Below are 27162 nucleotides of genomic sequence, written 5' to 3'. Positions count from 1 at the left end.
AACTAGAACACCAAAAAGCAACAGAATATAACTTCATTGTGACAATAATGTCCCTGAAACCTAAAACGGGCAAATTAAAATCCCAAAACATGACAAAACTGTAAGACAGATCATGCTGATGCTGTCACTCCACATGTATTAAAAGAAAAACAAAAGTTATTACAGGATTTTGTAATTAATCAAACTTTAAAACACCCTTGTTGTTTTTCTCTGCAACTTAAAAATATAAATATGGTGTATTATTTTTAAATCACTCCATTTAATGATAGAAAAAACATGTCAGACCCAGTCACAATAACCAGCTTCTTTTCTGTTCCAACCATGCTCCACCCAGCCTGTCATATCCTGGCTCACCTCTGCTAGAGATACACAGCCGGGTGTCCACAGCCAGACTGAGAATTTCTTGAGGGCAAAGGACTGTATCTTGCCATGTGTGTATCCCTGGTAACTAACAGGGCACTCAGCACACTGTAGACACTCCAGTATTACCTGAAATGGTTGGAATTGGCATTCAGTGTGGCTGGTTAAAGGGCCCTGTCATTACTGTGCCCCCAGGATGGTCATCCTTTCCCTATCTTTAAACTGTTTAGGATTTAAGGATTATTCATTTCCAGCCGCACTGCTAGAATGAATATAACAGCGACCTTGCTATATCCCTTCTTCCATCCTGCCTACTTTTTTTAATCACTAATGTCTGTGGTCACTGTACATTGCAAAGTACTTTCACATATACTGCTTTCATCTAAACCTTACAACAATGTTTTAAGGTAGGTAAGGCAGACATAATCCTCATTTAACAGATAAGAAATAAGAAGTTTAGGAAGGTCAAATTGATATCAACAGGAGGCAGCCAAATACCTAGGCTGGTACCTGGTGAAACCCCACCTCCAAGGCAAACACAGTTCAAAGCCTGAAAGCCAAGCTACAAGTTAAATCTTCAGACTTGATTGAGAACTTGTCTCCCGGTTTGGCATACTTTCATCTTATTGATCCCCACCCCTCACCTGTTTTACATATACCTAACCTTTCCTAATTGGTTTTCTACACTATCATGCCCACGTTTGAGTGGTGTCTTTGCTTTAACCTTTTTTGCATACTCACTAACCAATCAGCACACACTCCCCATTCTGAGCCCATAAATTATGGCCCATACCCAGCCACACGGGGGACATTCCCACCTTGGGGTAGGGGTACCACCCCTCATCCCTTCTCCGCTGAAAACTGTTTCATCACTCAATAAAATTTTTCTCCGCCTTCCTCTCCCTTCTATGTTCAGCACATCCTCATTCCTTTTGGACACAGGACATGAGCTCAGGAACTGCCAAACGCAGGTACAAGCTATAACGCAAAGAAGCAGGGGCAGGCCAGTGTGGCTGAGTGAGGCCCAGGTGGGGCATTACTGGCTGGGACTTGTAAAGTGACTGAGAAGAAAACTCCTACATCAAAATAATTTGGTCTAAGTCACACAAAAATAAAATGCTGTTTTTGCAATCTTGGTAATAAGACTGGACTAACAGTACTTAAAAGCCTAACCCCAATGTTCCAGTGCAGAACCTTGAGACACCCGATTTTCAAATGAATCTCACATTCAGGGTCTGCCTCATCTTTCACTCATTCTCTTTAACTAGGTATGAACGTACCCCCAAAGAAATGTTTTGTTTAATAAATGAAACAATGTTTGTTATATTAAAAACACAGTGTTACTATAATCATAGAATATTAAAGATGAGTTTCCCACAAAAAGCATTAAGGTAGTATCTGGTAAGAAACTAATGTCTGCCAAATTGCTAGAAAGACTGTTTCCTAAATGAAAGATGAACCCATTAAAATTACGTTAGAAATGAGTGAGAACTAAAGTTCTTTTGGTCAAGTGGTATTCAGCTTTTCCCACTGAAAATAATTCTGACAGGAATTTAGATTTTAGTGGCAAATTTGCAAGATAAGAGAGTAGTCTGACTTACCCAGAAGTGGAAATCAGTTCTTCAACCATTTCCAACACAGTGTTGTAGAATCAAGCGCTTCAGACTATTTAAATTTATACCAGTGTCTAAATTCTGGGCTCATAAACATACCAAGTTTTCAAGCACCTAAAATTCACTCTGAATAGCTAATAGGAAAAGTGGTCTGGGAAAAACTACAGAAAAAGCTTATACCCAGATTTATTCTGTAATTTTTATAAGTCGCATTTTTGGAAAGAGGTAGGAAGCAACTAAAATTCTAAAGATAGACTTTTTCTTAGTTACGTAAAGTCAAGTATCTTTCTAATCTCAGAAGAAAAGAGTAGCTCTTATATCAGATGCTTTCGGTTTACACCATTTAAGGTTAGTTGAACAACATTGTCAATGTTGAAAATTCAGTGAAATTCAATTTTAAAAATTAAAATTGAGCTAAATGGGGGCTGTCTCACTGATGAGACTAATTCCAACTGATGCTGTTTTATAAGAGAGTCTCAATATTTTTGCTTTGTAATGAGACAGAGACAAGGAAGGCACCCACTGACACTTGGGGGTAGAGGCATGACTCCCAAAGTTGTTGGGTATATGGACTATCAAGGCTTCGAAGGAAGGGGAAAACTACTCTGCAAAATAGAGAGTGAAGAATGTGAAGGGGGCAGGGTGTTGCAATCCAGGGGCAACGGCGAGAGGGAAAGAATGGTGGAAGATCTTGTGTTTTTCATGGAAGTTCTTACCAAAACTCAGAAAACACTTGGTAAAGGTATGTCTGGTAGAACCTGGAAAGGGTGGAGCTTTACACTCAGACTGACACAGCAAATCAGAGTGGCCTCCAAGGACACATGAAGGGGACCACATGACTTGTAAGGCCTAGGAATTAGTAGAAATTGTACGGAGAGCTTCAGACTGTCACATGCTATAAAACAGCAATTTGAGTCTGAGCTAATTTATATGTAAATTTCTGAATGCTAAAGTGATTCTGGGTGACATCTGGGTTATGCAGCAAATGACTAGAGATAGCACACCAACAAATGTTAGAGAAATCAGTTTGCCTTGTTTTGTTTTGATTTGGTTTGGTTTTGAGACAGAGTCTTGCTCTGTCACCCAGGCTGGAGTGCAGTGGCCCAATCTCAGCTCACTGCAACCTCCGCCTCCTGGGTTGAAGTGATTCTAATGTCTCAGCCTCCCAAGTAGGTGGGATTACAGGCATGGGCCACCACAAATGGCTAATTTTTATATTTTTAGTAGAGATAGTGTTTTGCGATGTTGACCAGACTGGTCTCAAATTCCTGGCCTCAAGTAATCCGCCTGCCTCAGCCTCCCAAAGTGCTGGGATTACTGGTGTGAGCAACCATGCCCAGCCTGTCATTCTATTTTTCTCCTAGTTCCATCCAAACACAAATAATACAATGATGATAATAGCATGATTTTTGGAGTCAGATAGATGTGGGTCAAACCCTAAAACTCAGCCCTTTTCTAGTTGTGAGGCTTAAACTAGTCATTTAACTTTTCTGAGCCTCAATTTCTCCATGCAACAAAAATAAGGTAATACATACTTTGCAATACCTGGCCTATGGTAAAGACTCAACAAATATGTGTTGACTGCCTGACAGATTTGACAGATTTGCTGTAAGGAGAAGACAAGAGAAGAATGCCAAACACATGCGTGGCTGGGCCCTTAACAAATGCTAGCCATGCTTCCTATGTCACTTCATTCTGTGATTACTTACAGTACCAGCCGGGTTTTAAAACTAATAATATGTACTTCAACAACTTATTCCTCAAGTTCAATTTCAAGAATTTTATTCAGGTGGGTGCGGTGGCTCATGCCTGTAATCCCAGCACTTTGGGAGGCCGAGGCAGGTGATCACCTGAGGTCAGGAGTTTGAGACCAGCCCGGCCAACAAGGTGAAACCCCCATCTCTACTAAAAATACAAAAATTAGCTGGGCGTAGTGGCACACACCTATAATCCCAGCTACTCGGGAGGCTGAGGCAGGAGAATCGCTTGAACCCAGGAGGCATAGGATGCAGTGAGCTGAGATTGTGACTCTGCACTCCAGACTGGGCAACAGAGAGAGACTCCACCTAAAATCAATCAATCAATCAATCAATAATTCAGTAAAATTTGTAATGGCCACTAGCCAAGAAGAACTGTCAAATAATTAGTGTTTTATAGTGTTTTATCACTTTTTAAGTAATAGAGAACTGATAGGTTAGCCATTTATAATTTTGCTTTTTCTTAATGAAAATATACAGATGTGCTTTTTGAAATAGTAATGGCCATATCAGTCAGCTATTGCCACAACAATCCTACATAATAAAACATCCCAAATTCAGTGACTTACAATAGCAAACACTAATTTTTCATGCTCACAAATCTGTATGTTGACTGCAGTTTGAATGATCTGGGCTGGGCTTGGTTGGGTGGCTTGGCTTCAGGCTGTGGGTTGGGATCAGATTTGCTTCCTCTATGTTATTTCTGGAACCCAAGGTGAAGGGGCAGCAGCTGCTCAGGGAAAGCTCTTATCATAACAAACGACCAGTGAAAAAAACCTAAGGCAAACCATGCAACCATATTTAGGGCTTTATGTCACATCACTAGCATCCCATCAACCACAGCCAAGTCCTATGGCCAAACCCAACCCAGTGGGATAGGGCTGAGCAATAATCAAAAAGTACCCAATAATGAATATTGAATTTTAACTGGTTAGGAGAAACAGCAATAAATTATTTCTACATCTGCATTTTTACACGGAGTTAAATTCATATTAACGAGACCCTGAAAGGAAAGATTTTACGGTAATTAAGGAGGAAAGTCTAAAGACACGAGGCACTAATTTTCATATTCTGAAATGAAAATTTCAAATGCTAAATGAGGTAACTCAGGCTTTAGATGTTCATTTATAATTATACAGGAAATTATTTCAAGCATATTTTATGTGTTTCAGTTGAATCTGACTGTCTCTCAAACTATGTCAAACCATCAGAAGTAATTAACATTATTATTAAAATAGAAGATAAAAAAATCTTTACTATTTTATGAGACTTACAGCTGAATAAATATCTGTCGTTTTAAAAAATTCATAATTATATCTGGGAAATGCTCTAGCACACCTCACTTAAACTATAAAATGTATTAAGATTGATTTAAAAAGGAAAATAAAACATTCAGTCAACATAAGTGCATTGAAATTTAAGTATTTTTCAATAAACTTAAAATTCTAGATTGAGAAAATAACAGATAATAAAGCACATTTAGCCAAAAGCACACAAGTGTTTTTATCATTTTATAAATTATTCAGTGCTTTAATTAAGAAAGATTACAGTTGGGCATTAATATGATAAAATATGCTGACACAATATTTAAAATGTGTTGTAATGATAACAGAAGCAAAGAATTCCTTGGCAATATAAAAAATAAATTTAACAGAAAATTTTATTTCTAGAGCTTCACTATTCTATAAATCAGGGCCTGAAATGTAACAATATCAAATATATATTTTAGGTATTGTACCCCTTAGGATCAACTGCTTTGGTCAAAAGTGTTATAAACTTGGCCAGGCACAGTGGCTCTCGCCTGTAATCCCAGCACTTTGGGAGGCCGAGATGGGTAGATGACCTGAGGTCAGGATTTTGAGACCAGCCTGGCCAACATGGCGAAACCCCACACTAAGAAAACAAAAACAAACGAACAAAAATTAGCTGGGCATAGTGGCACACACCTGTAATCCCAGCTACTCAGGAGGTTGAGGCAGGAGAATTGCTTGAACCCAGGAGGCAGAGGTTGCACTGAGCAGAGATTGCCTCATTGCACCTCAGCCTGAGCAAAAGAGCAAGACTCCGTCTAAAAAAAAAAAGTGCTATGAACTTAACTACTGGGTAGACGATAGAACATTAGTGATTAGTTCTAATGAATTAATTTGTGAATTATTCTTTTAAACTCGAACGTTTATCATATCTATTTTAGTCCCTCATGTTATTCCACTTTTCAGAAACTTGCAATAGATTTGCTGATTTGAACAACCTCTAACCCAAACTCTTCATGGTGGCTTCAACTTATTTTGTCCCATTATGTTGTCCCAACTTATTTTCCAACCTTATTTTCTACTGTCCTATGAGTGCATTAACTCTTGCTAAGCTGGTCTAATGATTCAAAAACATAGATTAAGCCTGTTGTTTCTCAAGCACTCAGTGCCTCGGTATAATATTTGACCCATCTCTTAAGGGTCTGCTCAAGCCCCACCTCTTCAACATTGAAGATTTTCTAGTCAACTCCATCTTCCAGGGAGCTCATCTACCTCTAATCTTTGATAGCACTTGCCATCCAGCTGTGCATATGGAATTTATTACAAAATTATCATAAATTGTCATAATTTGTTGAAATTTTCACATGTATCATATCATGCCCCTGTATCGTGCCCTTGTAGATCCTAATGGCTTTAAATATAAATTCCACATCCGAGATATATACTCTAGGTTTCTCATCCAAGATTTTTTTTTTTCTTTCTTCCTACAAAAAAAAAAAAAAAAAAAAAAAAAAAATCCCAACTTAATGTGGATGGAAAGCACCCAGTTAAAAATATCTTTCAAAACTACCTGGAAGGCAGCGATGCCCATTTGACCCTACTTCTGACTGAAGAGTTAAGAGCAGAAGTTTATTTGTAGAGACCTCCAGAAAAGCTACTGTTTTCCTAATGGAAAGGACCAGAAACAACATAAATATAGATGCCTGGAGGTGGAAAAGCCTTACGTGATCTCAAGGACAAAACCTACACGTTAACGACAGAAAAAAACTTGGGACACTGATGAGAACCTAGTACCACTGTACCACTCCTAGACTGACTACCTCTAGGCTTCTTGTGATTTGAAGGCAAAAAAAATAAATAAATAAACACAAAATCCTTCCTGTTTGGTTATGTTACTTTAATTGGATTTCCACCAAACAAAGCAAAATGCAATCCTAAGTAAAACACCTTAACACAATTTTTATGAATAAAAATTTTAAAATAATTGCCAAACAACTGTTTAATGTTAAATATTATGCTATAACACAAAAAATACAAAAATAAAGACATGTGATCCCTGCTCTCCAGAACTTGTCAAGGGAATACAAGACATAAATGATTAAAACAAGTTGGATTGTGATTCATGTAAGAAATATTTACTGAGCACAGGTATACAATATATATGCAGCATACCAGCAGAGGGACCATGCAGGATAGAAAGGTAAATCAGTCAAGGAGTCAAGGATGAGATTCTCAGAGTTTACAGTCTCATAAGTACGTTAACAAACAGCATGAAGACAATGTGCAGGACTAAGGTGTATAAAAAAGACACAAATTAATTCTAGCTTTAATGAAGACCAAGTCAACTTTTCATTGAGATCAAGAACAAGTGTTTTCATGCAGGAGATACACTTGTGAAGGAACTTAAAAACTGGGTGAGATACAGGCTTGTGGGAATGGGGTAGAATGAGGGAGGGTTTGCATTATTAGGGGATGAGGGAGAAAAAGAACTCAAAAAAGTGCTAACAAGGTTTTGGACTAGGATATTGGTGGCAATATCACCAGAAGGTAATACAGCGAGAAGGTACATTTTGGGAGGAAAAATAAAGATTTGGATGTGGAGCCATACTTGATCTTAACAAAGCAGACAAAAACAAACTTGCTTTCAATCCTCATCTCACTCCAGTTATCATGCTATTCTCTACTACCTTTCACATCCTGCCAAATGCATGTGTTCGACAATTATCTGCATAATAGTTTTACTTTTTTTTTTAACGCCATGATCTTTTCCCCAAGCTGACTTTATCATGTTAAAAATCTATCTGAAATAAATAATATAATTAATAATCAAATTCTGTCCAGGTGTGTAGCTCATGCCTGTAAGCTCAGGACTTTGGGAAACTGAGGCAGGAGAATTGCTTGAGCTCAGGAATTCACCTGGGCAACGTGGTTAAACTCCATCTATACCAAAATAATACAAAAAATGAGCTGGGCATGGTGGTGTGCACCTGTAGTCCTAGCTACTCAGGAGGCTAAGGTAGGAGAGTCGCTTGAACCCGGGAGGTAGAGGCCATGGTGAGCTGTGATTGCACCACTACACTCCAGCCTGGGTGACAGTGCAAGACTCCATCTCAAAACAAGCAAACAAAAAACCTAGAGCTGTGCAGTCCAATATAATATTATTTTACCTAAATTAATTAAAATTGAATAAAATAATTAAGTTTTTCAGTATTATTAGCCACACTTCAAGTGCTCAGTGGCCATAAGTATTGGACATTGGGAGAATGCTCAGAAAGTTCTATTGAACAGTGATGACCTAAAGCCTCTCTCTCTGAAGCTGGAAGTAAGGAAAGGAAGCCCTGTTATCACCACCGTTTTTTAACACTTTTCTAGACTAGGTTTGAATCTATGCAGTGGGTCAAGAAAGGAAATTGAGATCTGAACAGTGGAATGATTGTCTCTATGGAACACCCAAATAAATAAAATTATATTAAATAAATGATTTAAAAATATGAAACAAATAGAATCAAATTCACATATATTTACACTAGTAATCATCAGAGAATATGAGAAAGGGCTTCCACTTACAATAGAAACAAAGAATAAGATGTTTTAAAATAAACTTAACAAGAATGTGCAGTAGCTATGACAAGCTAAAGATGTGATTAGACCTCAGTGCAGTAGCTCATGCCTGTAATCTCAGCACTATGGAAGGCCAAAGTGGGTGGATCACTTGAGGCCACGAGTTCGATCACTAGCCTGGCCAACATGGTGAAATCCCATTTCTATCAAAAAATACAAAAATTAGTCAGATGTAGTGGCTTGCGCCTGTAGTCCCAGCTACTCAGGAGGCTGAGGCACGAAAATTGCTTGAACCCAGGAGGCTGAGGTTGCAGTGTGCTGAGACTGCGCCACTGCATTCCAGCCCTGGTAACAGAACAATACTCTGTCTCAAAAACAAACAAACAAACAAAAAACCCAAAAAACAAAACAAAACAAAACAAACAAAAAAACCATAAACATAAAAACGTGATTAGGTGCTTAAAAAAATTAAGATTAATTAATAGAGACATATTTTATATTATTTGATGGGAAAATATTATAAATACGTCACTCTCCCCAAATTAATCTTCACATTTAATATAATTTCAACAAAATGTCAAGCTGCAAAAAAGGTCTATAATTTGACAAACTATTCTCAGACATATCTGGAAGATGATCAGCTGTTAGACAAGCCAAAAAACTTTGAGGAGAGGCAGGGTTTTGCTCAACCAGACATCAACTGAAGCATATTATAAATGCTCAATAATCAAAACAGTATAAATCTGGCACAGAAATAGATCACAGAATTAAATTTAAAAGTTTAGGGACAGACCCAATTATTTATATGGAATATTGTTTATGACAAAACTAGCATCTTAAATTAACAGAGGAATGAATTATTTAACAAAGTTTTTTTAGAAAAAATTAACGTTAGATTCCTGTCTGGTAATACATAAGATAAATTCTACATTGGCTAAAGTCTTTAGTGTTAAAACAGATGAAAGCAGAGCTAAATAATTTAAAAATATTTGTATAGGGAAGGAATTCTTAAGCCTGATCCCAAATGCAGAAACCGTAACAAGAGTGACAGATTGGACTCACGGAAATGTAAAATGTAAATGTAAAATGTTTGTGTTTTTTGGCACAAAGTCCACAATAAACAAGTATAAAAGACAGTTTTTAAATGAAATCAGCATAAGTTTTTAAATCAGCATAAGCTTTATTAATAATACATTTATTTATTTTATATATAAATATAATGGAATATTTTGTAGCCATTAGTAATGATTACGGGGAACTATATTTACTGACATGGAAAGATAGTCACAAAAATGATTACACCTAACTATGCATAGTATGCTTCCCATTTTATAAGAAAGTATGTACCTTGTTATAAATTTACACAATTTATTGTGCAGTTACATGTTTGGAAGAATATATGCCCAAACCACAATAGCAACTATGTACAAGATGGTATCATAACAGTTATTTTTCTTTTGATTTAATCTATATCTTCTGATTTTTCTAAAAGTAAATATGTATTACCTGAGTATTAAATAAAATGTATTTTTAAATTCTTGTGATAAAATAGCCAAGACATTCAATGAACTAGGCATCAAAGGAACATACTCCAAAATAGTAAGAGCCATCTATGACAAACCCACAGCCAGCATCATACTGAATGGGCAAAAGCTGGAAGGATTCCCCTTGAAAACTGGCACAAGGATGCCCTCTCTCACCATTCCTATTCAACATACTGCTGGAAGTCCTAGCCAGAGCAATTAGGCAAGAAGAAGAAATAAAAGAATTCCAAACAGGAGGAAAGGAAGTCAAACTTTCTCTCTTAGCAGACAATGTAATTCTATACCTGGAAATACCCCATAGCCTCTGCCCAAAGGTTCCTAGATCTGATCAACAGCTTCTAAATTTCAGGATACAAAATTTGATATATTGATATCAAAATCAATGGCATTTCTATGCATCAATAACATCCAAGCTGAGAGCCAAATCAAAAACACAATTCCATTCATGATAACCACAAAAAGAATGAAATATACCTAACCAGGAATATACCTAACTAGGAATATACCTAACCAGGGAGGCAAAAGATCTCCACAACAAGAATTATAAAACACTGCTGAAAAACATCAGATATGATACAAACAAATGGAAAAACATTCCATCCTCATAGCTAGGAAGAATCAACATTGTTAAGATGGCTATACTGTCCAAAGCAATTTGCAAATTTGATACCATTCCTATCAAACTGCCAATGACATTTTTCACGGAATTAGAAAAAAGTCTTCTAAAATTCATATGGAACCAAAGAAAGCATGAATAACCAAAGCAATCCCAAGCAAAAAACAGAAACAGAAAAAACAAAGCCAGAGACATCATACCACCTGACTTCAAGCTACACTACAAGGCCCCAGTAACCAAAACAGCACTATACTGGTACAAAAACAGACACAAAGACCAATGAACAGGTTGGAGAACCCAGAAATAAAGCCACACACCTACAGGCATCTGATCTTTAACAAAGTTGACAATAACAAGCAATGGGAAAAGAACTCCCTGTTCAATAAATGGTGCTGAGATAACTAGCTAGCCATATGCAGAAGATTGAAACTCTACTCCTTCCTTTTACCATATACAAAAATCAATGCAAGACGGATTAAACATTTAAATGTAAAACCTAAAACTATAAAAACCCTGGAAGAAAACCTAAGAAATGAGATTCTAGACATAGGTCCTGGCAAAGATTTCATGACAAAGACTCAAAAAGCAATTGCAACAAAAACAAAAATTGACAAGTAGGACCTAATTAAATTAAGGAGCTTCTGCACAGCAAAAGAAACTATCAGCAGAGTAAACAGACAACCTACGGAATGGAAGAAAATATTTGCAAACTATGCATCCAACAAAGCTCTAATACCCAGAAACTATAAGGAACTTAAATTAACAAGCAAACAACAAACAACCCCTTTAAAAAATGGGCAAAGATGGCTAGGCATGGGTGCTTATGCCTGTAATCCCAGCACTTTAGGAGGCTGAGGTGGTATAACTCCTTGAGCCCAGGAGTTCAAGACCAGGGAGATCCTGTCTCTACAAAAACTAAAATAAAAAAATAACCAGGTGTGGGGGCATGTACCTGTGGTCTTAGCTACTTGGGAAGCTGAAGGAGGAGGATCACTTAAGCCCAGGAAGTTAAGGCTACAGTTAGCAATATTCACGCCACTGTACTCCAGTCTGGGCAACAGAGTGAGATCCTGTCTCAAAAAAAGTAGGGGGTGTGGAATGGGGGACAAAGGACATGAACAGATACTTCTCAAAAGAACACAGACACAGAGCCAACAGCATATGAAAAAATGCTCAACATCACTAATCAATAGAGAAACGCATATCAAAACCACAATGAGATACCACCTCATACCAGTCAGAATGGCTACTATTAAAAAGTCAAAAAATAACAGATGCTGGTGAGGTTGCAGAGAAAAGGGAATGCTTATACACTGCTGGTGGGAATCAATTAGTGCAGCCACTGTGAAAAGCAGTTTGGAGACTGCTTAAAACAGAACTACTATTTGACCCAGAAATCTCATTACTGGGTATATACCCAAAGGAATATAAATCATTCTACCATAAAGACATATGCACGTGTATGTTTATCACAGTACTATTCACAAGAGCAAAGACACAGAATCAACCTAGATGTCCATTAATGGAGAACTGGATAAAGAAAATGTACATATACGCCATGGAATACTACACAGCCACAAAAAATGAATAAAATCATGTCCTTTGCAGCAACATGGGTGGAACTGGAGGTCATTATTCTAAGCAAATTAATGCAGAACCAGAAAACCAAATACCACATGTTCGCTCTTAAAAATGGGATCTAATCACTGAGTACACATGGACACAAAGAAGGGAACAACAGACATTGGTGACCACTTGCAGGTAGAGGGTGGGAGGAGGGTAATGACTGAAAAACTATCAGGTACGAAATAATGGGTACACCAAACAACTGTGACATGCAATGTACCCATGTAACAAATCTGCACAGGTATCCCCTGAGCCGAAAATAAAGGTTGGAGAAAAAGAAAATAGTCATGACATTTTTGGAAAAAAAAAAAAAAAAAAGTAAGTGGCAGCTTCTATTTAAATTGGTTTACTTCTAGATGGTGAGATTACAGGTGATTTAAATTTATATAAACTTTTTGAATATTTTTGTACAAGGATATACTTTTTATCAAAATGAAATAAACATAATTTCTCAACTGTGTTTGGCTACTGCTGCTACAGATTACACAACTACTTTAGAAAAGGAATCTGCTGACCACATGGGTGAGCTGACTAATGAGGAATGCATATTAGCTCCTCTGTACTACATCCTTGCTGCCTGGGTCACAGTCAATAAGCTATGGGTCAGAAATTAAGCTATTTTCTTTGTATTCGTTGGATATAATAACTCCTGTTTTGCTGCTGAAAGCAGGGAAGCAGATAATAAAGCCTGGAAGACTGACTACTACTAAGATGATCAAAACTGGGATTTTCCAGCCCTAGTAAAGCATACGGAAACCCATTCTCCGTCAGCTGTGAGGGAAAAAGGAGATTACAGCTGAAGCCCCAGGATAACAGGTGAACTCAAATTAAAACGGAAAAGCAGAAATTCTATGTGCGATTGGATATGTAATCTATGACACTTATTGTCTATAATGTGAAAGGCAATCCATCCACTTGATTTTCCAAAGATCATGCTCAGCATATGTGCGTCAATGAAATTAGCAAAATTTCCAAAGGATTTTGCATCCCCCCCAATAAATAAAAGCTTAGGCAATATGAAAATCAGTGAGATAAAGGTCTCCAGCTTCAGATTTTAAAAAATCCAAAATTTGCCTCTGCTGAAAAACTAACACTGCCTTACCATCACTACTACTAGTATACCAAATTCATTCATTCTTTCATCTGTTTACCCCTTCATCTACAGTGAACACCTACTATGTGCCAAGCACTGCGGCAGGCAGTGGGTGGAGCTTACAATCAGCCCCTGGCTAAAATCCTGCCAGAAATAAATCAGCTAGAAATAAGTCAGCAAAGAGAGAGAGAGAGAGAGAGAAAGAGAGAGAGAGAGAGAGTTCCTGACATCATGAAGCATACAAGTTTGCTCTACCTGAACTTTCAAGCACTGATTATATCTTACCCTACTGGTCAATTAGAGATGGAAATAATGAGCCTTAAAGTTGCACCGTAATACAATAATAGACAAAGAAATGGTAGACATCATATAGATATTTGAAACACAAATGTTGAGTCTAAAGTTTGGTAAATAAATCACTTCTTCTAATATTTAAATATTAAAATTAAAAATAACCAGTAATACATGAAGATTTAAATATCATAGTTTCCAAAGTAAAATAAAATAAAAATTATATACTCAAACACAGACCTGACAACACTAACCATAGCCAGGACCGGATATAGAGCTTCCCAATCATACTTTAAATCAAACTAAGTACATTAGGATGCCAAGTAGATGGGATTAGCAGAGGAAGAACTAATAGCAATTAGATTTTTCTCTTAAAATAAAACGTATCAAAATTACATAGAATGCATATTTCACATTATATATGAAACATGTATTCAAAATTATATATAATTCATAACTCATATGTCCAGGATGTCGACATCAGAGTTAAGTATCACTGTAATGCTATACTTTGAGTAGCTTTAGAATTGAAAAACTATTTGCATGTTTAAATACACAGAAATTTGGTTTTGGATCCCAAAGTATTTATTTATTTATTTGCCATCAGGAAACTGTTGGGTATTCTGTAACAGTATTTCTAAAACAAAAATTTATGAATCTATTATTAAAAGTCTTCAAATTCTTGATGTTTTAAAAAATATTTTTGCTTTAATGTTTATGATAATCTATAAGAAGGAATTTAAAGATCGTCTGCACCTTTCAGATGACCCCATGCAACTGAGTACTTCATGAGATTTTTGTGCAGTAGTTTGTATGTACAATTGAGTTGACATCAGTTGACATCAGGGAAATCTGTATAACAGAAGGAAGGCCCTGTGGTCCAAATAAGCAGAGAGGTGAAAGAGACCAGTGTGATCTTTGCCTGTAGCAACTCATATCAATTTATTGGAAATAAGTATGGTCATAAGTATGCAAAAAATAATTTTTATATTCTTGATCCTAGCAGCAGTTGTGTCAGATACCTATTTAATGAAGATGTCTAATAATTAGGCTACCTTTACCTTCAATTAATGGAGCTTTAAAGAGTTACCAAATCTTTGCTATTGTGAACTGTGTCACAGTAAACATATTACGTGTGCATGTGTCTTTCTGGCTGAATGTTTTATAATCCTTTGGGTATATAACCAATAATGGGATTACTGGGTCAAATGGTATTTCTAGTTCCACATCCTTAATGAATCCCATCAAAGATAGACTGGATAAAGAAAATGCGGCCCATCCTGGCCAACATGGTGAAACCCTGTCTTTACTAAAAATACAAAAAATTAGCCAGACATGGTGGCACATGCCTATAATCCCAGCTGCTTGGGAGGCTGAGACAGGAGAACTGCTTGAACCCAGAAGACAGAGGTTGCAGTGAGCCGAGAATATGCCATTGCCCTCCAGCCTGGGCAACAAGAGTGAAACGCTGTCTCAAAAAAAAAGAAAATGTGGCACATATACACCATGGAATACTATGCAGCCATAAAAAAGGATGAGTTCATGTCCTTTGCAGGGACATGGATAAAGCTGGACATGATCATTCTCAGCAAACTGACGCAAGAACAGAAAACCAAACACAGCATGTTCTCACTCATAAGTTGATGCTGAATGATGAGAACACATGGACAAAGGGAGGAGAACATCACATACTGGGGCCTGTCGGGGGGTGGCGGGGTTAGGGAAGGGAGAGCAGGAGGTGGGGGATCGGGAGGGCTAATGTTAGGAGAAATACCTAATGTAGATGAAGGGGGAATGGATGCAGCAAACCACCATGGCATGTGTATGCCTATGCAACAAACCTGTACATTCTGCACATATACCCCAGCATAATAAAAATAAATAAATAAAAATAAAGAGTTACCAAGTGATACATCTTTAACCTGCTATTCCAAGACTACTCATTGGTAGAGTTTTACTAAAGAATTAATGAGCCTAATTTCCAATTAGAGATTGAAAATTATTAATATTATTTTGAATAAACAATATTTACAAGTACTTACAATACTTGCATAAGTATTGTAAGTACTTGTAAATATTGTTTATTCAAAATATTAATAATTTTATTAATTTTTTATCTCACAAAAAATTATGTATTATATTATCATATTATCAAAATTCAAATACTGAAACAGATGAACCATAGAACTAGACTGTGGCAACATCTCTCTACTCTAATTCCCTAAATCAACAACTATTTCAGCAAAGCAGTGTCACCTAGCCCACTAAAACTGACTGGAACTGAATTACAACACTTAATTTGAATTATAATGGTTGTGTAATCCTATTTATATTTAACGTTTTAGTTTGTATAGGGTGATAAGCACAAAAATTATATGTCTGTATATATTAAGTAATGTAACAAACAATATAATATAAGCAACATAAAAGCAATTTCAGTCAACACTGGAAGTTCAGAAATTTTATTTTTCTAAAAGAGGATGGGACATATTTCTCAATTTACAGAACCCTGCTTTATGATATGCATTAGTTTTATCAAGGATTTAAGAGAAAAGGAATGTAGTACCATGGTTCTCTGTTAATTGTCTTTTTGTTTGAGACAGAGTCTCGCTCTGTCACCCAGGCTGGAGTACAGGGGTGCAATCTCGGCTCACTGTAATCTCCACCTCCCAGGTTCAAGCAGTTCTCCTGACTCAGCCTCCCAAGTATGAGGGATTATAGAAGCCCGCCACCACGCCCGGCTACTTGTATTTTTAGTAGAGACAGGGTTTCACCATGTTGGCCAGGCTGGCCTCGAACTCCTGGCCTCAAGTGATCTGCCAGCTTTGGCCTCCCAAAGTGCTGGGTTTCACTTAACTCATGATCCCAAAATCAAATCAAGAAATTGATTGCAAACTAATGTTTTTTGCATCCTTGCTTCTGCTTTATTCCCCAGCTTCAAAGCTCAACATGGCAGGAATAGAGTGAAGATAGCCAGAAATGATGGGACGCACTCAGGAAAAGGAACGCTTTTTTTTTTTTTTAAACAGTCTCTATACTGAATTGTAAATGTTTTCATATTTTGTCTCAAACTGAACTGTCAGTTTCTGAAGAGATAGGATAGTGTCAATGCCTGTTACAACTGAGAGGTTTAATAAATATTTGCCAAATGAAGGAGTGAACCATTCCAGGTCATTTTCTCACTTAGCTTATTCTAGTCTGGTCCAAAGAAAATGCATCCAAACAATGCCTTAATATTATTATTTTAATTATATAAGACATACCTTATAAGAAGTGCACTTGTTGGCCAGGTGCAGTGGCTCACGCCTATAATCCCGGCACTTTGTAAGGCCAAGGTGGGCGGATCACGAGGTCAGAGATTGAGACCATCCTGGCTAACACAGTGAAACCCCATCTCTACTAAAAATACAAAAAATTAGCCCGGCATGGTAGCACGTGCCTGTAGTCCCAGCAACTTGGGAGGCTGAGGCAGGAGAATCACTCGAACCCGGCAGGCAGAGGTTGCAGTGAACCAAGATCACGCCATTGCACTCCAGCCTGGGCGACAGAGCAAGACTCTGTCTCAAAAAAAAAAAAAAAAAAAAAAAAAGAACAAGTGTACTGTTGACTCATCAAAGGGTCACAATTGATTATTAAGTGTCAAGATTCTTGGAGACTAACCTCTGGAGGAGGCTCTCTGAATGGTAAGAAACAATTCTAAGATGGTACGAATGGTATATTCAAATTTTCTAGAGAAATTAAAACATGAACTTTTGTCCCCTTTGCATTAAAATTATGAACTATAAAATAATAAGTACAACAACCAAGAATCAGAAAGTAATATGGAATTAAGATAAGCAGTACATTAAGTAGCAATATTAAAAGTATATTAAATTTTTTTTTAAATCCAATAGTTCACAAAAACGTAAAGTTTCCCTACCTCCCCTCCAATGTCATATTTTAAGAAAACAGATTTTTTTTTTTTTTCCAGTTTCTGGGTGGTACTAACTGAGAAGCCAGCAAACATTCCTAGCTTCATTCTTAAGAACTGATGAAATACATCTGTAAAAATAAACAGTTTAAAAAGCGGAGCTTGCCAAAAAAAAGAAAAAAGCAAAAGCAAACAAATTGTTTTTGTCATTTCCTCAATACTTTAATAAAGGAGAAATCAAAGTAAAATCCAATAAACTTTATATTACAAATTGCCTCAATTAACATATATGCGTACACACACAAAATCACACAACTGGGTATGAGGACACAATGTGACAAATGCCTTCTCCCATAAAATTTGATTTATGACACAGAATGCTATGCAATATTGTATGCATATGACAATTTTTCTTCTTACTTTTCTGTATAACTGAGACCTATACTGAGCCCTGAAAAAAAAAAAACTCCCTCTTTGTCAAAATCTAAACAAATTCTTACCAGGGGGCTGTTTAATGAGTTAAGTGAATTACTAAGCCACTCTTTCAATTTGTGCTTCTGCAGCAAAGAGACCTTTGGAGCTAGGAAAATAATTTTTGTTGTATCCTTTTTTTTTTGAGACGGAGTCTCACTCTGTTACCCAGGCTGGAGTGCAGCGGCACAATCTCAGCTTACTGCAGCCTCTGCCTCCCAGGTTCAAGCGTTTCTCCTGCCTCAGCCTCCCAAGTTGCTGGGATTACAGACACCCATCACTATGCCCAGCTAATATTTTGTATTTTTAGTAGAGACAGGGTTTCACCATGTTGGCCAGGCTGGTCTCAAACTCGTGACCTCATGATTTGCCCACCTTTCGGCCTCCCAAAGTGTTGGGATTACAGGTGTGAGCCACCACAGCCAGCTGTATTCTGGTCTTCTGGACAAAAACTAAATTCCTTCCCAACCCTGGTGGCAGGAACTGATGCCAAGCTAATGGAAAGTCTTGTAGAGATTGAGCTTGATCTCTAAGAATTAAAAAGAAACACCACCCTCCCCACCCCCGCTCCCCCGCACACATGTACACGACAAACCTCCATTCACCATGCTAAGGATTGAAAAAAGAAAAACATAGATGGGAGGTCTGCCACATAATATAAAAATAAAAAGTGTAAGACTAAGGTAGTATGCTATTCACATCAGGATCAAACTGAGAAATCATAGAGAAAGAAGAAAGAAGAGGGCAGGGAAAGCGGAAGAACCACTTTAGGGATATGGGAGAAAATATCGTGTAAATTATATTACAGAAGACAAAAACTTGGTGACCAAAAAAAAAAAAAAATTTGAGGATTAGTGCAACTAGAAGATTCCGACTGGATCTTGAGGGTGAGAGGAAAAGCAAGCTTGACATCAAGCTGAAGGCACAGCAAATCGCATGCAGACCATAACCCAGAAAATACATTTCATATATCTGTGTGAGGTCCTGGAACACTCTGTGTTATAACAGGCTTAAGATTGCAGAAATTGCACAGAATGACAAGTTGTTTGACCTTCTCTCTCTAATCTACATTTTGGTTGCTCTTCTAAGTATGCATTCAAAACTGCCCAATATTAAATGCACGAACAGAACTTGAAAGCTGAAATTCAAAGCACAAACTAGAACAATACCATTGCAGAAGACTGACCCAAAAAATGTTCTGGAAAAAAATCCAAACTGATAAGAATTATGATTCATGGTATTTATGTTTCATGACCCATTCACTCATTTTTGGAGTACTACAGTATAATTCACATCTTTATTACTGCAGAGTTGCACTAAATATTGAATCCCAGTTGGTAAAAATGCTAGCCAATACTGTCTTAAATTTGGTTCATCGACAATAACATATGCAAGATGCCTGTGTTGGTACATCTTATGTGTCAACTTGGCTAGACTATGGTGCTCAATTATTTGGTCAAATTTTAATCTAAAAGTTGCCGTAAAGGCATTTTGTAGATATGATTAACATTTACAATTGGTTGAATTTAAGTAAAGCCAATTACCATCCATAATGTGAGTAGGTGTTACCCAATCAATTGAAGAACTTAAAGAACAAAGACTGAGGCTCCTGGGAGAAGAAATTCTGCATCCAGACTACGAGGTAGAGAAGTTCTGCCCATTTCTAGGCTTCAGACTCGAGACTGCAGTATCAACTCTTATTTGAATTTCTAGCCCGCCAGCCTTCCCTACAAATTCCAACTTGCCTGCCATCATAATCGCATGAGCCATTTCCTTACATTCTCTCTCTGCATATACATACACACATATACATATTCATGTATATACACATACATATATATATACAATAACTTGAGATATAAGCATATATATAGATATACCCATATCTATATATACATCTCTATGTAGATACATTCTATATATATACATATGCACGCACATATATACTCTCCCTCTACATATATATATGTATACACGCATGTGCACATGTGTGCATGCATGCACACGCACACACAATAGGTTCTGCGTCTCTAGAGAACCCTAATACAATGCCCCAAATCATAACAAAAACAAATGTACTGCATTCATCCTAATATTATATAAATTTTATAAATTCAGAAAAACATTGTCTGCCATCAAATTTACGAAGTTTTCAAATCACTCAAAAAGTCTGCCCCAAACAATATGGATAGAGCCCATGAAAGTTCCCTCTATGGTTTATAGCTTTTATTACACATATTGAGAGTTTAAAACAGATTGCACCCCCTACAGGGGAACATTTAGTTTGCATTTCTACATTACATTTTGGAGCAAGTAGGTGAATTTTATTTACTCTACAGTTACGGAAAAAAATCACAAAGAGGATAAGATTGAGCTAAAGTGAAAATGGGTCAGTACACCTGTTTATGGGAAACAAAAAGACACCAATACCATGGAGAGTTTACAAAATGCTAACGGGCACCTGGCGTAAGTAAAGGATGTCATTTGTGAAAACTATGAGTCCTAGCTCTGTCAAAGCACCAAGGACATTATCTTATTTTCAAAGTGCACTTTTAGTACATTTGTTCTGAATCAAACACAATAGAGATATCATTTACTAATTAGGCCTTTGGCAAAGCAGTAGGTGACCTAATTAAACAAGAACATATAATAACATGATCTGAATAGGAGCACTTTAGAAACACAGGACTTGAAAAAATGTTTAATTGGATAGAAAAATAATTCAAAGTAGTTTTCCAAGCATGACCAGCAAAGGCAGTGAATAACAGATCTAAATTACGATTCATGGTATCTGCCTCTAATGCACAATGTCATTCGTTATGAATATTTAAGAAAACTATTTTCAAACAAATACATTACAATGGTATATTGCGCCTAAGGCCTCAAACTTAAAACCCAAATGCGTTAAAGGACAGGAGAATTGACAAAAATGTGGGAAGTTTCAGGTATAAGAAGAGGGTAAGGAGGCAGTGTGCATGCCCCGTCAAAAAGCAACCTTACATGAAAATAATACAACTTTGTTTCTTCTTAACAGAATACATCAGTGCCAGGCAGAATGCAACAAGCAACTGCTAGTTTCTAATCCTTGGACTAGACAATAGAAGTAAACTAGAATGGTAAATACAGGAATTATTAAAGAGAACATGGCCATAAATATCCAGGAAATATATACACTCAAAAAAGGAATTTATGTTTGATAAGTACATTATTCATAATTATTTATACATTTAACCCTAAACCAAAGCTTGTATCACATGAAAAGTGCAAAATTAGCTGCAGATGAATATCCCTGACCCAATTATACAAGACACTTTGGTAAATCTGTGTAGACTAAAGGCTCTAAGAAGGTAGTTAAATTTCAGAGGGGTAAAGGGGGAGAGAATTTCAGAAAACGGATTATAAAGGAATGAAATATTTGGAAGAGATTGGTAAAAAGGAGATACTTGAGAAGGTAAATCTAAGTCACTATAGAAAGAATGTTGAAGAGATGTGTCTTTACCAGCTGGGCCCTCTGTAGAAGAGTTGAAAATAACCCACAGCAATAGTGATGTGACGGCTGCCTCATCTGAGAAGAGAGATCAACTGCAGCCACCTCAAAGAGGTAAAACGTAGATGTGTAATAGGAGTGAGTGAGGAGAGAAGAATGCATAACTGGTATCATAAGAGGATATCCAAAGGTTTGTAAGAAACCAAGGACAAGAGCAGAAAACAGTAGGTCACGCTATAAGGAACCAAGTCTTCTCTTCCTTGCAGATAGTCTATCTGCTTCTCTCTGGGCATCATCTCAGATGCTGACTGCTTTTTCTGGATGTTCCCTCTCCGGGCCCAGACGCTGTCTCAGAATTTTTTAGACCAGCTCCCATGGGTTACTGGCAATAACCACCATGGCCCCTCAGACTTCACCCACCACATCTATGCAGGTGCTTGAGAATACACACTCCTTGACCTAAGAAAGCAAACTCTGTAGACATTTAAGGGACTTAGCAATTCAAAGGAGGGAAGCCAGAATGGAGAGATGGGCAACTTTTACCAAAGCCAAATTAATGGAAGAAACAATAAAAAAAATGTAGTAAGAATGTTTAAGGGGATTCACATGGAGGATAACTACAAAAATTGGAGGAGAAGCTGCCTATGAGAAACATGAAATCTGGGCTTAGGCTCCAAAAGGAAGTAAAATGAATAGCTAGTATTAAAAACAAAGTAGAGCTTGAGTGGCCAAGGCAAGATGGGTCAAAGTCAGAGTGGTGGTCATGGTCCTGGAGGTGGCAAGAAGGATGACAAGGACAAGAAAAAGAAATACGAACCTCCTGTACCAACTAGAGTGTGGAAAAAGAAGAAGAAAACAAAGGGACCAAATGCTGCCAGCAAATTGCCACTGGTGACACCTCACACTCAGTGCTGGTTAAAATTACTGAAGTTAGAATTAAAGACTACCTTCTCATGGAGGAAGAATTCATTAGAAATCAGGAACAAATGAAACCACTAGAAGAAAAACAAGAGGAGGAAAGATCGATCAAAAGTGGATGATCTGAGGGGCACCCTGGTGTCAGCAGGAACCTTGGAAGAGATCATCGATGACAGTCATGCCATCCTGTCTAAATCTGTGGACTCAGAACACTACATCAGCATTCTGTCATTTGTAGACAAGGATCTGCTGGAACCTGGCTGCTAAGTCCTGCCCAACCACAAGGTGCATGCCGTGATAGGGGTGCTGATGGATGACACGGATCCCCTGGTCACAGTGATGAAGGTGGAAAAGGCCCCCCAGGAGACATATGCCGATATTGGGGGCTTAGACAACCAAATTCAGGAAATTAAGGAATCTGTGGAGCTTCCTCTTACCCGCCCTGAATATTATGAAGAGATGGGTATAAAGCCTCCTAAGGGGGTCATTCTTTACGGTCCACCTGGCACAGGTAAAACCTTGTTAGCCAAAGCAGTAGCAAACCAAACCTCAGCCACTTTCTTGAGTGGTTGGCTCTGAACTTATTCAGAAGTACCTAGTTGACAGGCCCAAACTCGTACAGGAACTGTTTCGAGTTGCTGAAGAACATGCACCGTCCATCGTGTTTACTGATGAAATTGACGCCATTGGGACAAAAAGATATGACTCAAATTCTGGTGGTGAGAAATTCAGCAAACAATGTTGGAACTTCTGAACCAGTTGGATGGATTTGATTCTAGGGCAGATGTGAAAGTTATCATGCCCACAAACCGAATAGAAACTTTGGATCCAGAACTTTTCAGACCAGGCCGCAATGACAGGAAGATCAAGTTCCCCCTGCCTGATGAAAAGACTAAGAAGCGCATCTTTCAGAATCACACAAGCAGGATGACGCTGGCCGATGATGTAACCCTAGATGACTTGATCATGGCTAAAGACGACCTCTCTGGTGCTGACATGAAGGCAATCTGTACAGAAGCTGGTCTGATGGTCTTAACAGAATGTAGAATGAAAGTAACAAATGAAGACTTCGAAAAATCTAAACAAAATGTTCTTTATGAGAAACAGGAAGGAACCCCTGAGGGGCTGTATCTCTAGTGAACCACAGCTGCCATCAGGAAAATGGGAGATTTCTCCATCTCTGAAAGGGATGAGGTTGGTGGAGTTGCCCAGAGGAATCCCTGTTCCCATTGCTTTTTATTAGCAAAACATCCTGTGTCTTTTGGAGTACGATGTGTAAGTGCCCATTGGGTGGCCTTCATCTGTCGGTCACTGTGCAGCAGTCTGCTTCTCAATAAAGTGTGCTCTTTCACACACACACACAAAGTAGTAAACTGAAATATGAAACAAGGAAACTATCACATCACAAGGCAAAAATAATGAAGAAATACCAATCAGTGGTGAAAATATAACAGATATACAGGACAGATTGAGGAGGCCTAATAAGCAAATAGCACTTCCAGAAAGAGGAAAAAAAACAGAAGCAATAATCAAATAGGAAAACTCTGAAGTGATGAAAGAACTGAGTTTTCAGATCAAAGGAGCTCACCAAATGCCAGGCAGTTATAAGGGAAATAAAAGACACATTCTTGACATTTTTATGGTGAAGTTTTAAACTCCAACTAGAAAGAACAGGTCTTTTAGGCTTCAAGACAGCAAGAACAGGATATTTACTTATAAAAGTAAAATAATCTGGCTTCCATACTGGAACCTAGAATAAATACATAAACTTTTAGAAAACAGGACAGCATTCCAAGAATCTTGTGTCCAGGCAAGAGATAATCCCGGGGTGTTCAATCTTTTGACAGGCACCTATAATCCCAGCTACTCAAGAGGCTGAGGCATGAGAATCACTTGAACCTGGGAGATGAAGGTTGCATTGACCAAGATCGCCCCACTGCACTCCAACCTGGGTGACAGAGTGAGACTCTGTCTAAAAAAATAAAAAGAAAGACAGAAAAAAAAAAACTGACCATCATCATCAAATTTTCAACCTTTTATTCTTCAAAAAGACACAACCAAGAAAGTGAAAAAACAGCCCACAGAATGGGAGAAAATATTTGCAAATTCTGTATCTGATAAGGTTCTACTATTCAGAATATACAAAAACTCTCACAATTCAACAATTTAAAAAAGAGAGAACCCCAATTTTTTAATGGGCAAACAATTTGGATAGATATTTCTGTAAAGTGTGTATTCAGATGGCTGATAAGCACATGACAGGATTTTAACATGATCAGCCATCAGGGAAATACAAATCAAAACCACAATGAGATACCACTTCATACTCTAGAATAGTTATAATAAAAAAGACAATAACAACAAGTGTTGGTGAGGATGTAGAGAAATTAGAACCTTCATACACTGCCAGTGGGAATGCAAAATGATACCGACAGTTTCGGAAAGCAATCTGGTAGTTCCTCAAAAAGTTAACACAGAGTTGCCAAATAACCCAGCAATTCTACTCCTAGGAATACACGCTAGAGAACAAATAACATATGTCCACACACAAGTATGTTCATGAATGTTCATAGTGGCATTATTTGCAATAACCAAAAAGTGGAAAGAGCACAAATGTCCATCAACTAATGAACAGATTAACAAAATGTGGCATATTCCGATAATGTTATTCAGCCATAAAACAGAATGTATCACTGATACATGCGACTACATGAATAAACCTTGAAAACATTACCCTAAGTGAAAGAAGCCAGACACCAAAGGGCATATATTGTATGGTACCGTTTAAATGAAATGTCCAGAATAGGCAAATCCACAGAAACAGTAGATTAGTGGTTGCCAGGGGTTGAGGATAGGGGGAAACAGGGAGTGACTGCCAGTGGGTATCCAACTCAAGCCTTGTTGACAATTGCTCCATTTCCTCTATAATCTCATTTAATCTTCACAATAGCCCTGTATACAGTGAGGACATGTACATATATATATATATATGCACATACACAAATACACACACACAAACACACACACACACAATCATCTCCACTTTATAGATGAAGAAACCAAATATCAAAGCAATTAATTAGCCCAAGGATACACAGCTAGCAATTGAGAGATACCAAACTCAACTTCAGATTTTTTGACTCCATATCTTCCAACTGAAAACACACTTTCCTTTTCATGTGAGTGAGCAAAGCTGTATAAAGACATCCTTTCTACAAAAACAAATATAATTGAGATGCAAAAGAGAAGCTTGCAAGTTAAAGGAATATTTTGTGAACTAGGTTTACATATAAAACTGTGCTTAAATTTGAGCATGCCTCTGCACAGATGCTCAGTGCACATAGTTGGTAGGATTGTCTGGAGAGGTCAGAGAATAATAAGATGCAGAACCATCACAACAATCATCAGGCTCCCATCAGTGTGGCTCCCACATGACAGAACAGGGCAGTGGTTAAAGGCACTGAATCTGAAGCCAGGCTGCCTGGGCTGAAATCCTGGCTCTACTGCTCCCTGGTTCTTAAACCGAGGTAAATCCAAACTTCTCAACTCTATTTCCCTGACTTCAAAAATTATTTCTCCTATAGTCTTTTCCATTTTCCTAATAAGCCTAGAAGTGAGTCATCCTTGATTTCTCTTCTTCTCCATCCAAAAGCAGATCCAATCCACAATCAATCTTGGGAATACCATCTAAACCCAAAACTTACTCAACAGTTTGTTTTTCTCCACTTACACCAGCCATCTCTATCCTCTGTCATCCCTCACCAGGAGCTAGGCCTGTACTCATGGGTGTGTGGCCTCTGCAGTGGTTCAGGGCCCCTTACTCGGGACCCAAACTTAGTCTGATGCTCTGCTGTCACCATCCTGGAAATTTTAATTATCTTTGAACTTGGGTAAGTGAAATTCGATGGGACAGTGACGCATATGCATGAGCAGAGGAGACATGTGCCATGTGTGTCTGTGGTTCCCCACTATACCATGTGTGTATCGTATTCATGATGTCCCATGAGCACAGGATTTTAGTTGACCACAATGCATGGGAGCTTAGTGAGCCTGGAAGCCAGTGTGACGTTAAGATTGTTACATCTGCCACTCAGTAAGTGAGGAGTGCTCACAGGGCTGATGGGCCATGCTTGCCTTTCAAACCAGAACTGACTTTGAGCATAGAAAAAAGGCAATGGTGTTCTGAGAAACCTAAATGACCAAGGAACCCTATAATATCCTCTCTAATTTGTGTTACTTCCCTGTGTTAACCAACCACCGATGCTGAAAATGATGAGGGAAGGAAAGGGAACCCCACACGGCAACCCAGAGCTCCTTCTCCTTGCCCATCTCTTACCTATCAGGAAGCTGAAGGGGGAGAGTGATGGCAGAATGGGCACGAAACAAGAAGTGAAATAAAACAGTTGAGCTTGTTTTGTGCCGCATTTCCACAGTTCTGGTAAGAACAAAGTACATATGTGTGCACAAACTATGAAATAGGGGTTGGGTAATTTCAGTGATTCTGGATATGAACCAATTTTTTAAATTTATTGATTTCTGTTCATTTTTAAAAAGTCTTTTATCTCTAAAAACGTTCTTATTTTGCATTTAAAACCAGCATTGCACAGTATACAGATGAATGGTAAAATTCATGCTAATAATTTTAAGCTTTAATTTTTCTTTACT

At 37.8% G+C, this 27162-nt stretch overlaps 1 protein-coding gene and 1 pseudogene across 3 annotated transcripts in view; one reads left to right on the top strand and one right to left on the bottom strand.

The window, feature by feature from the left end:
- Positions 1 to 27162, bottom strand: part of ACYP2 (acylphosphatase 2) — a 192378-nt gene that overhangs the window by 81065 nt on the left and 84151 nt on the right. The window lies entirely within an intron of this gene.
- LOC108313792 lies at positions 20982 to 23852 on the top strand (annotated as a pseudogene). Its single transcript, XR_001829230.2, has one exon. The product of XR_001829230.2 is annotated as a 26S proteasome regulatory subunit 4-like (transcript).

Source organism: Cebus imitator, unplaced genomic scaffold, assembly GCF_001604975.1.
Source record: "Cebus imitator isolate Cc_AM_T3 unplaced genomic scaffold, Cebus_imitator-1.0 Scaffold143, whole genome shotgun sequence".
NCBI lineage: Eukaryota > Metazoa > Chordata > Mammalia > Primates > Cebidae > Cebus > Cebus imitator.
This window is presented reverse-complemented; position numbering and strand designations above follow the sequence as displayed.